Source organism: Sceloporus occidentalis, unplaced genomic scaffold, assembly GCF_023333645.1.
Source record: "Sceloporus occidentalis isolate IW3139 unplaced genomic scaffold, rSceOcc1.0.p SCAF_3, whole genome shotgun sequence".
In the NCBI taxonomy this organism is placed as follows: domain Eukaryota; kingdom Metazoa; phylum Chordata; class Lepidosauria; order Squamata; family Phrynosomatidae; genus Sceloporus; species Sceloporus occidentalis.
Window position 1 is genome coordinate 106486089 of NW_028316983.1, and position 18084 is coordinate 106504172.

General features: G+C 42.6%; 1 protein-coding gene across 1 annotated transcript in view; it reads right to left on the bottom strand.

The window, feature by feature from the left end:
• The window catches only part of LOC149316541 (collagen alpha-1(XI) chain), a 325693-nt gene that overhangs the window by 250494 nt on the left and 57115 nt on the right, over positions 1–18084 (bottom strand). The gene's annotated exons all lie outside the window — the stretch shown is intronic.

The following is an 18084-nucleotide window of genomic DNA, read 5'->3' on the forward strand; positions in this document are numbered from 1 at the left end:
TCTGTCTCCCCCCTTCCACACACACTATATTGCAAAATGTACAGATATGTGGATTTTCAAGCCAAGATGAACTCTCTTGTGTTGTAAATTGAATAATGTGTGTATATCTATATGAAAATATGATTCCAACAATTTTCCTTTCAATCCCTACATAACATTTCATTTATGTGGTGGACAGCAAGCAAGTTCCCAAGGCCTAGTGCTGACCATGTAAAGGACTTTACAATGCATCTGTCACCAAAAATGAATGAACCAAAGTGCAGAACTTCTTTCATGCAATGCTACATTTGAACAGGCTTTCTGGCAGGATTCTGCAAGCAAAACCACAAGAAGTATATGCTGTTGGATTGTTCTGCTGCTGATCTTCACATCTCTGGTGCTGCACTAAACCTGAGGAGAGCAACTGGGCTAGATGAAGGGGCCATTTTACACACAGAGAGAGACAGAATTTTACCGCATTGCCCCAGGAACGGGCCACTAACATTCCAAAAGGGAACGTTCTGAGGACGGGAGACGGCAGGGAATGGATTTTACCACATACTTGGAACGCTGCAGCCGCTGCCGAGCGTCTCCATCCCGTTCCAGATGTGTTTCCCTAGGGGTGATTTCCAGGAACGCTTGAGAAGCATTCCTGAAAATCGCCCCCTCTGGGATGCATCTGGAATGGGACGGGGACACTTGGTGGCGGCGGCATTCCAAGTGTGCGGTAAAATCCATTCCCCGCCGCCTCCCGTCCCCAGAACGTTCCCTTTTGGAACGCTAGTGGCCCATTCCTGGGGCAATGCGGTAAAGTTCAGACACACCAAGTTGGCTAATTTAGTGCATTCTGCACAACCCAAAAGTAACCTGAAGTCACTTCCAGTTTTAACTTTACCCTTCAAACTGTCTCTCCCCACCCTCAGGGAGAGGAACTGGATGTTTGAGAGAGAATATATGGGGTAAATCTTCATAGAACACAACATTTTAATCAGTATAGTAGCAATTTGACTGACTGGAGAGAGGTGTGATTGTTTTGTCTACAAAATGTTTTTCAGTGGACATCTTTAGGAATGAGCATGGATTACTAGCGAGCCACAATAAGTGGGTTGGTGCTACATACAGTGCACAGACCACACTTCACTCACCCTTGCATTAAACACATGAATGTTTACATCAGGGGTAGGCAACCTTTTTGGGCCGGGGGCCGGGTTGCTGTCCCTCAGACGACTGGGGGGCCAAAGCCAGGGGTGGAGCTTCCACCCTCCGGGGGCGGGGCCGCATGCCGGGGGTAGAACTTCCACCCTCCGGGGCAGGGCCACATGACGGGGGTGGAGCTTTCACCCTCCAGGGGGCAGGCCTCCCCATCTTTGCAAGCCCCTGACGGGGCCCCAGGCTCTGTCAGAGGCCGGCAAAAAAGTCTCTTGGAGGACCCCAGCAACGGCAGCAGGCCTCCTGGAGGCCCGCTGCCGCCGCTGGAGCCCGGTTGGAGGGCACCACCGACGGCCTCACGCCTCCAGGAGGCCCGCTGCCGCTGCCAGAGCCCTCAAATAGGGCTGCGACGGCAGCATTGGGCCTTCCAGAGGCCTGCTGCCGCCACCCGAGCCCTGTTGGAGGGTGCCAGCGACGGCATCAGGCATCCAGGAGGCCCGATGCAGCCACCAGGGCCCTCGAATAGGGCTCCGAGGGTGCAGCGGGCCTTCCAGAGGCCCGATGTGGCCGTCGGAGCCCTATTCGAGGGCGCCAGCGACGGCATCGGGCCTCCTGGAGGCCGTGGTCGCGCGAGACTTCGCCTCTTGGCGCTGCCATTTTGGGCGAAAAAATGGCGGTGCCCAGCGTGGCTTTTTGCCGCTCTAGGCGCCGTCATTTTTTCACCTGGCAGCGGCGGCAACCACCCCCAGGGGCCGCAAGGAAGGCCTCCAGGGGCCGGAGGTTGCTGACCCCTCATTTACATACACGTAGAACTTCACTTTATATACAAAATCAGCATTTGAAAAGCAGCTACTTTTTCTCCTTGACAAAGTATTTCTGAACATACAGGAAAAAAAGGTTTTTTTTACAAGAGAAAGCATTAAAAAAGCATGTCTCTCCACTTGGAATCTCATTTAGAGCAGCAACAAAAAGATCATATGTGGCGGGTTACAGACCGCCCATTTGGGGCGGGCTGTACCCGCCCCTTTCCCAGGTGTATTGGGGCCTCAGCAGCCACAACAGCAGCCTCTGAGGCCCCGATCCGCTGCTTTCCAGGCTGCGGGGAAGCGGCAAAAGGCTCCTTCCCCGCAGCCTGGAAAGGGGTGTCCCTGGGGCTTCAAGCCCCAAGGAAACCCCGCAGCAGCGGGGTGGAGGAGAAAGGGGCCGCTTGGCCCCTTTCTCCTTTGGTCCGCTGGGCGCAGCCGTGTGAAGGCTGCGCCCAGCGGACCAAACCAGGAAGGAGCTCCGAAATGGAGCTCCTTCCTGCTCTGCGCTAAGGGCGTACTAGGCACCCTGGCGCGGAGCGAGGACGTCACTTCCGTGCCGCCCCGTATAGAGGCGGTGCGGTCGTGACGTCCTCATGGCGGCGGCCGTGTGGAACGGCTGCCACCATTTTGTGCGTGCGGAGCACGCACTAGGGTTAGGGTGTGCGGAAGTACCACCCCTTTCTAACCCTAGTGCGTGCTCTGCACGCACAAAACGGCCCGTTTGTAACGGGCCACGTGGCCACCAACCACAGGCTTTGCTTCTCTTAATGACAGTGTTGGTCATACTTTTATGGTCAGTTCAAATAACAAAATCAACATTTGAAGCTCTGGATTGGGAGAATCTTTGCTGCGGCTGGTGACTTTTAAAAGTTACCTCATGTGCTTTGAGATTAAGCCACACTAAGGTTCATATTTTGCATGTAAACCTCCTGAAAATGGATTGGCAAAGGCATGGTGAAAAAAGTTTCAAGCTCAGCATGCTCAGGATCATGGAGGTGATTCTGGTCAGTCACAAGGAAAAGCAATGGCTTGTATGATTCTAACTTTCATGCTCAGTTGCACATCCTTACATTTTAAGATCTTTTCTAATTCTTTCATAGCTGCCCTCCTCCTTCTTAGTCTTCTTATTTCTTGACTGCAGTCCTCATTCTGATCAATGTTTGATCCAAGGTTACTATTTCAATTTCCTCATTGTCTAGGTTTAATCTGTGTAGAACTTCCATAGTCATTGCTTTTGTTTTGTTTATGTTGAGCAGTAAGCCTGCCTTTGCATTTTCTTCACTGATCTTTCTTAGTAGTTGTTCCAGGCCTACAATATTTTCTGCCAGTAGTATAGTGTTGTCCACATGTCTCAGATTATTGATATCCCTTCCTTCTATCTATACTTTTCCTTCTTTTCTGTACAAGCTTTTTGTATGATATTTTCTACACACAAGTTGAACAGATAGGATGAAAAGATGCAGTCTTGTCTGACCCCTTTGCCAATTGGAAAACATTCATATTCTCCACATTCTGTTCTAATAGTAGCCTCTTCTCCTAAGTACAGATTTCTCATCAAGACTATCAGACGTGTTTGCACTCCCATGTCTTTAAGGTATTTCCACAGCTTTTCATGATCTATGCAGTTGAAGGCTTTGTTATATTTATAAAACGCATGCTGATCTTCTTTTGGAATTCTTTAATGTGCTCCATTAGTTATTCTGTGTTTACAATGTGGTCCCTAGTACATCTTCCTTTTCTGAAGCCTGCTTCTACCTCTGGATTTCTCTCTCCATATGTGGTTGGAGTCTGTGTTGCAGAATTTTGAAAGGAAGTTAATGCTATAGCTCTGTCGTTGCTGCAATCTTTTGTGCCTCCTTTTTTGTGTGTGTGTGTGTGTGGTTGGAAATGTATTTTGAACATTTCTGGTCTGTTGGCTACTGTTTTGCTTTCCATAGTTGTTGACATATGCCTTAATTACAGCGCTCCCACGTCATACATGGGCACACTTTATGCAGCTTTCAGCATACACTGAAAGCCATGCAGGGAGGAAGGAGCAGAGCGTCTCAATGGAAGTAATAGGGCATGCACCCATGGTGCACGCTCGCTGCCATGCCGCCACATGCACAAGCCCCATTCATTTAAATGGGGCTCAAGTATGCACAGAATTTGCTTTACGTGGGGGAGTCTGGAACAGATCCCCCGTGTAAAGCAAGGGTGTACTGTAAATGCAATTTGGACTATCATAACCTGTCCTTTTTGTCCTTCCATTGGGAAGCTAAAACTTTTGGATACTTTATAAATTGTTTTAAATTGAAATGTTTTAGTTTTTAAAAACTTTTTAATTGCATGTTATTCATTTACTTAATACTGTGTTGTAATACTATGTAAAAAGTGTTAATTTCACTGTATCTGACTTAAAGTTTCAACAGCAAAATTTGGTGGCATCTCTTTCCCTAAGCAAAATTATCAGGTCTTGTATTTATGCTTTGGCCAACTATCAGGAGTCCAAGGTGCTTATTGAAACAATTTAGCTAACAGCAAAATCTCTGCCGAATCAAATCAAAAGCCTAAAAGCTGCTGGGCAGGTGCCAGGTACTTTCTAATTAGTTGCTTGATAATAAAACCATAGACTGAAAATAACAGCAGTCTAGACAGCCTGGATATCATTACCATAGAATTTGAAATAACCTGCTGCAGAATTCATTTAATCTTCCTGTAAAAAACCCACAGGGACTGACAATTTCCAGAAGCCTTGAATACAATATTCCGCTACCCAAGGTCTGCTGCAGACATGAGCTACAGAAAGACATTTTTATACCATGCACCTGCCAGGTTTCTCAAATGCTGGGAAAGCAATACGTGATGACAACAAAACTTTTTTTGCCAGGCAGAGCTTCCACGGAAATCATTGACACCAGGCATTTGATACTTAAACCCTAGAGGCAAGCTTCAAAAACTAGAAGCAGGCATCACGAAGACAGCAACAGAAATGAGTCGCCAGTTGAGGAAGTAAGAGGAAAGGGCTCTTTTGATCCCTTTGCCCTCTTTGTTTCTCCCACAATGACTATTTTGTTGGAAGATTTCTCTTAATCTAATTCCTTCCCCCTCCCAGCAACTGCATCATACTTCAAGGATAAAGGTAGAGCTGAGCAACTAGCTCTGCTAGTGGGGAAGATGAGAGTTGCAGTGCATTAGATCTGCAAAGACTAGGACTGGCTTTCTTCTGTCAGCTATTACCTCTTCCCTGAAAAAAGCATAATGCAAGATGTGAGTAGCCTCTGACATGCTGCTGAGTTGTACCACCTACAAGCCAAATCCTGCATGCTAGTATTATAATGGGCCTTTGGTATCTGCTAGGATTTGGTTCCAGGATCCATTGTTGATATCAAAATCCATGGATGTTCAAAGCACATTATATACAATGGTGTAGTAAAATTATTCCCCTTATATAAAGTGGCTCAATGCTTGCTTTGGAGGTTTTGGGGGGGATACTTTCAAGCTGCAGATGGTTGAATCCATGGATGTAGAATCCGTGGATATGGAGAGCTGCTTATACTTTGAAAACACAGAAAAAAGACAAATATCCATTTTATTGCTTTGCTTGACATTACATCTAGTTTCTAGAATCTTATTGGTGACATCAATCACTGATTACATCAGTGTAATTTCTTTGGAGGCTGTTAAAGAGGGAGGTATCTAGTACCACCTTCTGCAATGCTTTCATCCAGAGTAATCAACAGTAGCTGGGGAATCCCTGCCATAGCTCCATCCTCTGGCCACTGTTTACATAACATGTTGCACCAAACAGGTTCTGGATGCCTTTGAACACTTTGTAAAGATAGCCCTATTCTGGTGGCAGAATGTTCTCTTTCTTTTCCAGGTACACAAAGGTGGCTAGATCATGCCCAGATGCACCCCTATAGCTGATCTTTGGTTGAGAAGATGGAGCTGTGCCAGGGAGCCACCTGGTGTGCTACTGAACTGAAGAAGCACTCTTGGGAAGAAGCAGAGCTAGAAGTATATTAGTGGAGACTTACACTCCACCAGACTGCTAATTGAATCTTGGCTAACATAAAGCATTGTGATGTGGGTTTTTTTTACATACTGCTTTTTTGTTTTATAGCACCACATCTGAGGTTATGGCTGATTTTTTTTAAAAAAAAGATGACATAGAGTGGCGAGAAGAGTTTACTTCATATGCTTTTCATCCTTCTGGGAAAAAGAAAAAGATAAGGGGGAGTGGCTGGGGAGAGGAATGGTATAGGAAGGAAGGAAATGTTAACACTACACCATCATCATCTGCATAGGCTTACCCCTTGCAAGCTCTGCAGCTTTACTGTGTAAGAAAGGAAACCATGAGAATTATGGCATTGTATGAAATATGCATTTGTATTCTTAAGCAATACAGTCCTCCCTGTCTGGAAGGAATATTGCCACAGGGACAAAAAGGAAACATGTATACATGAAATTCACCAGGAGGCAACTTTAGGACTTTGAGGACTTTCTATGAAAATGGGCCTTTCTGGTTTCCGTGATGTCACTCTGCTAGCAGAAGGTGTCATCTAATTACACAAACTTCACTTCCATCTTATCTGTTACATTCAATACTTTCATTCCCCTTGTGCTAGTCACTGTGTATGCCGTTTCACAAGGTAATACATAACCATTCCACAATCGGTAGCACTAAGTTCTGTTTTCATTAGCTGTGCTGATTGCTCCATTAGTGATTGTCCTTGTGCTATCCAAACACCATCACCACTCAGACTTCCTAAGGACCGGAGCACAACTTTGGTGCAGCTTCTGGCCTCTTAAGATGCATGTGCCATTTAAACAGCATACCTCCAAACTGACCCAAAGCAGCTTTATTTTGGTTTGTCTGTTCGGGCCCTAATTGAAGTTTCTTAAATTGGGCAAGGAAGCCTTTGTATGAAATTCCTAATTGCTCTGGCTCAAGTGTTGGGTTGATCCAACAATTCATCCACATAGTAATATTTTTCTTGTTCTTCTGTGATATCTGGTTGCTGCTGGAAGGTGTGATTATGCATGACAGGCTTCCTCAGTCTGGCATGCTTCTGATGTGCTGAAGAGGAACTCAAATAATTTCACACTGCATACCCAATGGCCGCCTAAGCCATAACTAAAATTCTAGCATGATTCTGGAAGACAACGGTTCTAATCTCCATTCAGCTGTGCAAATTCATGGGGTGACCCATTGAGCATTGCTCAGTCCATTGAGCAAATCACTCTCCTTCTCAGTCTAAAAGGCGGATAATGACAAATCTCCTCTGAATAAATCTTGGAAATGTTGCAAATAAGTCAACCCGAAGGCACATAACAACAATCAGGTTGGTGTAGGCTGAAAAAGAGAGAAACTCACAAATTCTCAAGTTTGTTTTCTTCTTTGTTATCATCATCTGTTGATTTCTATTTTGTTTTCTTGCTTTTGGTCAAAGGATCTTTTCTCATCCTTGATATAGTCAGCTTTTGTTTATAGTTGGAATTCTTCCATCACCACCACCTACCCCATTCATGAAAGAAAAGGATGATTATGGGTACTTGACTTAATGTAAACGTTATGGCTACTCTCAGCTACAAATCAGTGTTGCCAAATGAAGCTGGAGCTAGCTAGCTGGAACAAGTGACAGCAAAGTAGAAGCCACAAATTCCCTAATCAGGAGGCTAACAGGAATTAAATCTCTTGCATAGATATCAGGGGAGTAAATATAGTATTGAGATTACTCAAGAGAGACAGTAAGCTTACAAGTGAAATACTGACATAACTAGACAGAGCTGCAGGAATACTTAGACACTTAGAAACAATATTATTTCTTATTAACACTGGAGAAAGGGAGGAAACTCAGTCAAGCAGATTAAATATTTGCTTAGTGATCTGCTTAATCAATGAGTTGTTGCTAGTTTATTTGTTAGTCCTTGTTTAAAACAGAAGAAAAATGAGTGAGACCAAAAATTCATCTAATCCAGGGGCAGAGAAACAGTTTTCTGGTTTTGGGAAGACAACAACAATAACAACAACAACAGTAACAGTATTCAGGGATCATGATATGTAGTGAATTAGAGGGTATCACAGCACTACATTATTCAAGGAAAGGATTCTGTGACCCTTACAACAGCCATGTCACCACTCCCTATTAGACATGTATATAGAAAAAGGCCCATTGCATCTTCCAGGGGATGTTTTTGCTACATTTTCTCCAACCTCATGAGCTGTTTTTGGCCAAGGTTGGGAACACATTACACCCACACCCACACCCCTAAACACATACACAAATCTGAAGTGATTTCTGGTCACTTCCTTTTTTAAAAATAAAATGAAAGACTTATCCTGGTCTGAAGATAGCTAGGAGTGGGCAGAATCCTGGTGAGATACACTCACATCCCCTAGAAAGAAAGGGGTCCTTTTCCAGTGGGAAAAAATTGGGAAGGGATGGCATGATCTTCCCAGATTAAGCAGGGAGATGGTGTAACTCCTCAATCTTAGGAAGCTGTCCAACCTTTACATAGCCATTGAAATATTTATTAGCTGTGAAATGATGTAACTGAAATTAAATGAAGCCCTCTCACTGCTCTTACTGACACAACCTTTATCTTGTACATCGATCTGAAGGCCTGGATTATCTAGGAAAGGATGGTGGTCATGTCTAAGGAGACACACATTTAGAACATGCTTGTATAAAAATTTGTTTTATTCTTGAAATGATCACTGGCGAGTTAGCCCAGCTTTGTGAATGAGGGAGTGAAAGTGTTACTTCATGCATCTATGCCATAAACATATGAAATAAGATGCATGTGTTTACATTCACAAATTTTTGAAGCCTCATGTGCAACACTCCTTTAAAAAACGCTAAATGATCTAGTACTACACTACATCAAAGCAAAGGATTTAATGAATCCCATGTACAGGATTTGCGAAGTTTCAGCAACAGGCTACAACTGAGATACATAATGTTAACATACAAATTTAATCACCAACAGTTTGGCTATACGAAGAGTTTTGGAGAGCTAAGTAAAGGTAAATTACTCCCAGATTTCTTTTTGTGTAAAGCCTAGACTGAATGCAGAGACATTCTAGAAATGTTCTTCATATCTCATATTAGTGTTTTGTTTTGTTTTCCTTTGTTTAAAGACAAGTTATAACAAAGCACAGACACTTCCCAACCTCCTTCTTGAAATCATTAGCCTCCCGACGATGATATTCAAGACATGGCAAATGCTTTAGCAGTAAAGTTGCTAAGGGTGCCATTAGACATGCAATTAGATGGATGGAGGGACAGACGGACGGGCAGGCAGGATCTTCCAGTTTTAAAAATAATGACTGGAATTTCGTATTGTAACTACAGATTCATAACCCAGAGTTATGGATCTGTAACTACTTTGTATTCAATAGGACTATGTAGTCTTATTTTAAGACTATGTAAATCCCCTTTCCCCATGCCCATCTTTATAGCATTGGATGAAGGAGGTCTGTTCAGCTGCTGATCAGGATGCACAGAGGATGACACTTCAAGTCTCCTCCCACCAACAAGTGAAGTGGGGACAATCAGAAGCAAGTATGCTGATGATACCCAAATCTATTTCTCCGTGTCTCATTCGTCGGCCTCGAATTCTGATGGCATCTCTTCTCTCAATGAATGTCTTCAGGCGGTAATGGGCTGGATGAGGAAAAACAGATTGAAACTGAATCCAGACAAAACGGAGGTGCTCATGGTAGCAGCCCCGAAAACAAGAATTGGGTTGCAACCTCCAGCCCTGGATGGGGTCACACTCTCCTCCAGTGACTGTGTTCGCAGTCTGGGGGTGCTCCTTGACTCGTCGCTCCTGATGACAAATCAGGTAAATGCGACGGTCAGGAGTGCCTGTTATCAGCTTCGGCTGATACGCCAGCTGCGCCCTTTTCTGGAAGTAAGGGATCTCGAGACGGTTGTGCACGCGCTGGTAACCTCACGCCTTGACTTCTGTAATGCGCTCTACATGGGGCTACCCCTGTGCTTGACTCGGAAATTACAGCTGGTTCAAAACATGGCAGCCAGGCTTGTCTCAGGAACATCTAGGAGGGACCACATTACTCCGGTTTTGAGGTCCCTCCACTGGCTGCCTATCAGCTTCCGGGCCCAGTACAAGGTGTTGGTTATCACCTTTAAAGCCCTAAATGGCTTGGGTCCAAGCTATCTCAGGGACCGCCTCCTCCCGTACAATCCTCCCCGCGCTCTCCGGTCCACTGGGAAGAACTTACTGCAGCCTCTAAAATCTAGGCTTGCGGCGACCTCCCAGAGGGCGTTCTCTGCTGTCACCCCCAAACTCTGGAACGACCTGCCAGATGAGATCCGTCAGTTGACATCATTAGACAGCTTTAAAAAAGCTGTCAAGACGGATCTCTTCCGGCAGGCCTTTCCAGATTAACCATCTCGGCCCAGGTTCCCTGATTCCCTCATTCCTCCCGTGGCCCCATCTTAGTGATGGTTGAGGATCAACAGAGGGATATCAGGGTTTTTAGTTTTAATTGCTGTTTTTATGCTTGATATTGTATTTTTAATATGTTATACTGTTTAATATTGTCTTAAGGGGGGGAGGGATAAAGTGTTTTTAATTGTTGTATTTTATATTTTACTGTTGTCAACCGCCCAGATTGGTTTCCCATAGGGCGGTATACAAATAAATATTATTATTATTATTATTATTATTATTATTATTATTATTATGATCCTGTCAAAAATTTATCATCACAATCTTGATAGCTGGTAAGAGGGTATTGGAAACATCAGCCTGGTACAGACCGCTACTTTGCGACGGTCTGGGGCTGAAATTAGGGCTGGGGAGCAATCAACATCCGCACACTCTGTACTCTCCCAGTGCCATTTTGGGCATGTGCACGTCCACATGCTGCGCCACTGATGACATGCCTTGTTCGCCACATCCAAATGGGGTAGCACACAAGAGATGTCACCACACAGCTCCAGGGCACTACTGGCACCTTGGCAGAGGCACAGAAAGGGGCTGCATTTTGCAGCTCCTTTTTGGGGCAGATTGTTGCCCAGTCCATGCTGTTGCCACGGCAACAATCTGGAGAAGAAAGGGGCCGCCTCTGGCCGTGCATTTCTTCTCATCTGTTGATCAGCAGCTGATCAAATCTTCTTCACCAGATGCAGCTGCTGGCTGTTAAGATGGGCTGGGAATGTGGTCATGCTAGGATAAGTTGATTACAGTACTTATTCATATATAACCAAGTAACCAATATAGAATAGAAGCACAAGTTAATACCAACCATCAGGATGGATTTGGATAAGGAATGTTGTATTTGGGGGGAAAGGGTTTAAACCCTCCTTTCTTTAAATAACCAGCTAAATGGGGCAGTTCTCGTGAGCTTCATTTTAATAGGTACTGGGCCAGATATAAAGCCCACTGAAACTAGTGGCATTTACACATAGACATGGCCATAACATATATTCACAGAAATGCATGCCGTCTCACTACTCAGGGAACAGTTCAGAAGCAATTAAAAAGGAGATGCTCTCCTCAAGAGCCATTACTTCAAGGTGCACCAGACACTGTAAAGGCAGTGGCTCTTATCAGGCCACATTTTGTTCTCATCTTCACTTGCCCATAAGGGAAAGAAAGCCTTAGAAACTGTTCTTTAAAGGTGCAACTCTTTTGGAACTAGCTTTCATCGCTTCAGTGGCAGCCAGTGATTTCCATGTAAGGGAATTATGAATCCACTCAAGGTTTTCATATGAATTTTAAAGGACCTATCCCAGGTACAGAACTCTATTCTCAAGATGAGTTCACTTCTTTAAAGTTCAGGGTGAAATCTGGAGCAGATCCAGTGACCTACTGACATGGACACAGTTGTTAATGCCCTGTCCTTTGCTTTTCTGGTGGGACAAAGCATGGGAGGGATTCTTGGCAAGTCTGGTCCATGAGTGAAAGGCTCCTCTTTATACATAAGCATGAATAATGTAGAAAATGTTTATTTTTTACATTATACTATAATAATCTTCAGGCCTTCTCCATGGCTGTAATGTTCACATAATCAGATATGAGAAATGTTCAGATGGTTAATCAATTTTGAGAAATGGACAATACAAGCACCCATTTTTTAATGTGCAAAAATACCCATAGAACAGTCCCCCCTCCATTTTCATGGACTTGGAATCCGCATCTCTTGCCTGTTTGTGGGCAGCAAATAGAGGGGGACAAAATGGGGCACGTGCTGCCATTCAACCCAATAGGACATGACTATCAGCAATTTTTAATTTTTGTGGCGGGGGGGTTTGGAGTGGATCCCCCGCAAAAACGGAGGGGAGACTGTATACTGATTTTCCGGCCTTAATACTGTTATGGTGAGTGGTTTTGTAAAACAAACAATACGATAACTGTACAAATTATACTTCTTTCCTTGCACGCACACACACACACACACACACACCATATGGATATAACTAGCATTGGTTTCCAGATGAGAAGGCCTGAACCCAATTTTTTACAGTTAAAAATTGAAATGTAATGTTAAAACTGAGGCTCTAGAGCATTTGCTAAATACAGTCAGTCCTTCTTATACACAGATTTTTTATAGACAAATTCAAGCATCCACGGTTTGAAAATGTTCAAAAAAAGTATAAATTTCAAATATCAAACCTTAATTTTCCAATTTTTGTAAGGGACACCATTTTGCTATGTCATTATATTTAATGGGACTTAAGCATACATGGATTTTGTTATGCACGGGGGATCTTGGAATCAAACACCAGTGTATAACAGGGGTCCACTGTAAATAGGTTTGGGGATTGAAAGAGATTTCCAAGGCTGTAATGAAAAATGACTAGTTTAGGCAGGGAGGGAAAAATATGAAAACTCCTTATATTTCTACATTGCTTGGGAAAAACACCCCTTACTTGAATATAACTAATGAGATTCCTGTGGGGCTATTCTCCATTCTCCAAAATGAATCTTGTAGTGTTCATGCCGATAATAGTAAATAAAGAGTGACAAATCCATAAAACTGGCAAAATATAAAAGAGCCTAACTGTTTGCCAACTATTTAAGCTACAGATATTTCATCAGTCCATACTTTGGGTTTTTTTTTTTTTTTTTGGAAAGTCTTTAATTGAGGTCATGTACTAGTAAACCAACTAGATGCTCTTTCTTTCTTCCTCTTTTCTCTTGTAACAAAAGCATTTGCTTTTTTTCTAGCTCTAAGGCATATGACGCTGGGGTCATTTCTTCGTTAGTGTAGTGCCCAAACCATATCACATCCAGAAGGTGTCCTATCTTTGTATGCAGCTTCCTTTTTGCTATGAGGGACAAACGTTAGAGAGATGTGTCTTTCACAAATTTGTCTGATCCTTTTTCTTTAAAAAGCAGCTTGGTCCTTTCATACATTTGCAAAATACGACTGGATTTTAATCTATGGAGTAGAAGAGCACCTCAGAATTGGTAGAATAGGCTGAGGAAAAACATATTGTACTTGAAAAATTGGCTGGCAAGAAGCATTGCTGGATGGATCTCAGCATATACTGTTGCTTTAGGGCACTGGGGTGCTGTAAAACTTGCTTCTTGTTCAATCCAGCTTTTAGCTAGTTGCGTTAGTGTTCTATTTTCTCTCTGTGTGTGTTTGTGTGTGCATGTGTAGACATACAATATAAACTAATTTAATACAGTTGGCCCTTCTTATACACAGATTTTTTATACATGGATTCAAGCATCCACAGTTTGAAAATGTTCAAAAAAAGTATACATTTCAAATATCAAACCTTGATTTTCCAATTTTTATAAGGGACACCATTTTGCTATGTCATTATATTTAATGGGACTTGAGCATACATGGATTTTGTTATCCACGGGGGATCTTGGAACCCGAGTTCCTCAGAAAATTATGGGAGTTGTAGTTCAAAAAGTAAATTTCCCAAGTTCTAAATAAGACCAATTGAGCTCAATGACAGCTATTGCCAGGTAGACCAATAAACAGTTTTCTCAGGCTTAGCTCCAAATTTCTCTCAAGGAGAAAATTATTCAAGTTCTTAACTGTTTAATCCTTGGAATGCAAATCAAAACAACAAAAACATTTCCCAACATCATCATCCATCCAGCCCTAAATCCTGAAATTTTAGAATACTGCAAATTACACCAATTGTGCATTTGATTTACCATGCATTGCTTGCAGAGGGTCAGAAAAGAGCATGTCCCCTCCTGAACTCTGTTATGTTCAGCTCACTGAAGCCTAAGATTTGATTAGCCCTATAGCAGGGCTCATTACTGTCTAGCATTGATTAAAGTGTTATTAGTAGGATCTAAGGGCCTTCAGCACTTGACTGGATCAGGTCTATCACTTGTGTAAGTATAATTGCAGTTATTGCCCATATAATTGCCAGATCATTCCAAAAGTCACCTATATCATTGACCCTCTTTGACCTACAGAGATGTCAATTACAGTAAGGTGCATACACACTGTATGTATTTTTCTTCTTCTTCAGTATTACATTGGTATGCATGCAACAATCTTGTTTTTAAAATAACAGAGTGATTTTGTTCATTGACATGTTCTGATCCAAAACTTATCTGGGTATTTTTATACATGAATACAAGGATGGGAAGGCAGAATCAGTGACAAGAGAAAAGATTTCAAAGAGGAGGAGGACAGCATTCTTTAAATGCTGCTCCACATTTTTTTTAAAGTAACTTTGCAAAGAATAAAAAAACTACTGGCAGATCAGGGATCTTAAGCTAGCGTTTTCCCTGATGTCTTTAACTTTCTACTTGCAGTGTGCTTACAACAAAAAACCCAAGACATTTTAAAGTGTGATGCCTCCATTCATAATTGTGGATGAAACAGATTTTTAGCATGTTTAGTCATTCTGCAACTGGTGTAGATTATATTTGACACCTACAACACTGCAACTTTTTAAAAGTATGGTTAAAGAGAGTTTTTTTCTGGTTTGTTTTAATAGTGGGACTTATTCTTAAAGTCCCAGAATCCATCCAAAAATGGGCAAGGAGAACATTATAGTATTGATTCCTTTTCCACTCCTCCTCTGTGCCTCCCATAGTATTCTTAGGTTGACCAGTGAGAATTTTGTACAATTTGCTGCTGCTTTTTGACTGTGTTCTGGAGGAACTCTTCTTCAGAAAACAATTCATGGAGGGATGGTGGTGTCAAAAATGTGTTCTCTTTGCAGAAAACCTGTGAAACCCATGGCTGAGATCCTCCATCAGGAGACATCTGCCTATCACATAGCTCTATCACTGTCACTATATTTCCTGATGCTATCCCTAAAAATGTCACCTCCATGTTACAACAGCCTACAACATACATGTTTTCAAATTGTTAAAAAGCATGAAGATGAGTGAGGATTTTTCAGCTTTTTTCCTGCATCTTGATGTGTTGTGACAGGCATTTTCAGAGATCTTAGTGGGGTCCCCCAAGGGTCTTTGAAGATGATGTCCCTAACGTACATTCAGTTATAAGGAAATAGCTGAATACATCCTTGTACATCCCCATGCCTTCTGACAACATGGAAATGGCTGTGTTTGTGTTTTGGTCACTACAGAATTCCAGCCTTGACAATGACCAAAAAGGTGAGCTGCAATGGCATAACATTATCAAAATTGATTAACAAGATGCTACTCGAGATATGTTTCTCCGTCGAATAATTCCTCCAGAATGTTTCAGAATGTTAATATATATGGAGAATACTGTAGAGGAATATTCACTTTCTCCTGAAATTGGGAGATAATTGCCATAATCATGTGAGAATTAAATAGTTAGGCATTTATCTGACAGTCTGAATAAATGTCCATCTGTAAAATAATAACCAGGAACAGATGATATCCCAACTGAACTGCTACAATTCATACAGACAGAATCAACTCTAGTGTTAAAAAATAAATAAATAGGAAAAACAAAATGATGACCAACAGATTGGAAACAATCAATATACATTGTCATCTTTAAAAAAGGAGACACAAAAGACAGCAGCAACTAAGGGATCATAGCATTAATTTTCCACACTATCAAAACTATGCTCAGAGATCTGCAACATATGCTCTTGTAATACATAGAGAGAGAAATCTCAGAGTTGAAGTGGGGTTCAGGAAAGGCAGAGGCACTAGGACCACATAGCAAACATACAATGGCTAATGGAGCACACCAAGGAGTTCTACAAAAAAAAAGTCAGCATCTGCTTTAAAGACTATAGACTATTGCACAGATCACAAAAAAGCTATGGATGACCCCTAAAGACATGGGAGTTCCACTACAACTCACAGTCCTGAGGAAAAAATTGTACTTAGGACAAGAACCTACTGTTAGAATAGTTCCCAAATGGCAAAGGGGTGAAGCAAGGCTGCATTCCATCACTCTACATACTAAACTTGAACACAGAAAATAGCATATAAAGAGCAGACTTAGACTTAGAAGAGGGAGTGATGATAGGAGAAAGAAACATCAACCACATATGATATGCGGGTGACACTATACTACAAGAAGTAAACATAGAATTGGAACAATTACTAAGGAAGGTAAGGAAGAAAGTGCAAAAGCAGGATTATTGCTGAACATAAAGAAAACTAAGAGGTGGTACAGCCCGCCCCGAAAGGGCAGGCTGGATTCACCCGTTTTACCTGCAGAAGGACACAGCAGCTGCCAAACCTCGCGGCATCCCTTTGCAGTAAAAAGAACCCGTTTCTTCCGGGTTCTTTTTGCGGTGCCCAGCTTATGTCACGAGTGCGCCACTGGCGCACTCGTGACGTAAGCGACACACAGTGACGTGCAGACGCTGTCCGGTGGAGACTTCATCATGGCAGTGCCCATGTGGACAAGATGCTGCCATGAATCCATCGCCGTGACGTACTAGGGTTAGGGACTGTGAGGTTGGTGTGCAGTCCCTAACCCTAGAACCACCGCTGCCACACCACAAAGCACCTGTCTGTATCGGGCCTAAAATAGCCACTTTGAGTCTTTATACCAGCAGGGAGACAAGATATAAATAAATAATAATAAAATAATAGTGACCACAGAAGAAATACATTAATACAACCCAGACAATGCGGAAATTGAAATAGTTAAAAATTTCCTGTACCTTAGAGCAAACATTGAACAGGACAGAGACTGCAGTGAAGAAATCAGAAGCTAGACTAGGAATGGGTAGTGCAGCTATGAAACAACTAGACAAGAGCCTAAAGAGTAAAATATACAACTGGGTACTAAAGTTAAAATTGTCCAAGCCATTGTATTCCCATCACCATGTACGGCTGTGAGTGCTGGACATTGAAGAAAATGAATAAGAAGAAAATTAACTTAAATTAAAGATGTGGTACTGGAGATAGCCAAAAAGCCAAACAAATGAGTACTTTAACAGGTCAAGTCTGAACTCCCATTGAAGCAAGATTATCAAACTGAGGCTGTTGTACTTTGACCACGTCATGAAAAGGCACAACTTATTTGAAAAGATGACACTGCTAGGAAAGGTAGAGAGTAGCTGAAAGAAAGAAAGACCAAACACCAGATGGTTGGACTGAAACAACGAGGCCATGGGCCTGAATCTGCAGGGTCTAAGCAGAGCAGTGAAGGACAGGGTGCTTGGAGGTGTCTCATCCACAGGGTTTCATGAGACGGGGTCGACTCGAGGGCAGTCAATAACAACAACAAAATAACAAGAACAGATAAAGAGAAAGAGAGGCAAATAATCCTAATATTAAGAACAAGACTGCTGAACATTTTATTTTTCCCAAATACAAAAGCAGATCAGCTTCCCTAGGAAATTATGTCAGTTTCCCTTAAAATGCAATCCTAACTCTTAAATAAAACCAGTGTGTAAGGGAATAGAATTAGGCACAAGCTATGAGCAAAATGGCTGTGCCAACTAAGAACAGTCAGCAGAGGAATCACAAAGAGGGCAAAGAAGAGAGGTAATAAGGGTGCAGCCATTTTATGCCATATCCCAAACCCTTCACCAGGCCAGAGGCAGCCAAAATGTTGGCACAAAGTGAGGCCAGGGAGATTGGGGCCTTTATTGTTTCCAATGGGTTTAGCCAAAGAAGAGTTGGGATTCAGGATAGCTTAATCTGGCCTAGTGTCAGGTGATTTGGCCCTTGGCCATCTTGGCCAGTTTGAATTGTGTTCTTACCTATATTTGGAATTGCAGCCTGGCAATGCAAT